Raw genomic sequence first — 1,215 nt, forward strand, 5'->3', positions numbered from 1 at the left:
AGGAAGAAGGCCGGTTGTTTTGGGAAATGAGAATCGTTTAATGTTGGAAACGATCTTGATTGGCAATCACAGCAAATTGGTAAGCGATTCTGGTTGAAGAAGGAAGGTTACAGTCTGTTTTTGGCGGTTAAAAGAAAGGATTTCGAAATACCGAATTACTGTATAATACTAATTAGTTTCCTTATATGGTTGGATGTGGCATGCCCGGCCGAGTGGTTGAGAGATCATTTGCTAAGCGAGAGGTCACGCGTTCGATACCGCCTGGGGCAGGTTCTCATCCAGGAGACCCCCCTTTTTGTTTCTTTTTTTTACTTAACTGAACTAACTGAGTTCTCTAACTCAGTTAGTGGTCCCTTGTGTTAAATGCTAACCTAGTTAGCATATCACTATGATTTAACTAACTAAGTTAGGTTTAACTAACCATTTTAACTAAAAATCAATTTCATAAACCTTTTATTTATTTACAACATTAATTTATTTAATTAATTAATTTATTTAATTAATACAAATACTATATTTATTTATTTTAACTAATAATATATATTATAATTATTTGATTTAGCCCAAATTCTTGGTAATTTATCGAATTAACGTATGAATTCCCGATTTTTGTCTGGTTTAGGGTAATCTCTTGATAATACTTGTTTCGAGAGCCAAGGTTAGGATATCTTTCCACTGTTTTACGTGTTCGACATAGTTTAACATGTTTTAACGTGTAATAACATAACATAGTATTAAAACAAGCATATGATTAAAACGATGCATTTTTCATTATGATCCAAGTCTCGAAATACAAAATAGGGTAAAATGAGAGTACACTGACCGAAATTAGAAAGTTTAATACGACTTGCTAAAAATAGAAAGTACAAAAATACGAAACGTTACAGTCTCCCCTACTTTAGGAGATTTCGTCCTCGAAATCTTAGAGGAAAGACTTTAGAATTTTTTTTTTTTAAACGAGGATAGATAAGACCTTGATCATAATGTTTGTTTAGGAAAAACTTGTTTTTTTTTTTTCATGAATGCACCATATAGCACCTGGTTTCACATAGAATTTCACATAGTATAACATGAATAAAGTGACATGAATTTTCACATAGGGTAACATGTATGATGAAAGCATAATAAATTTAATTTGTTCACGAAGGAGTAACATTAATTGTTTTAGATTGCGACAATAGTGTAAATTGTGACTCCCTAGCTTGAAATGAAGAT

The sequence above is a fragment of the Helianthus annuus genome, chromosome 14 (genome assembly GCF_002127325.2).
Source record: "Helianthus annuus cultivar XRQ/B chromosome 14, HanXRQr2.0-SUNRISE, whole genome shotgun sequence".
Lineage (NCBI taxonomy): Eukaryota > Viridiplantae > Streptophyta > Magnoliopsida > Asterales > Asteraceae > Helianthus > Helianthus annuus.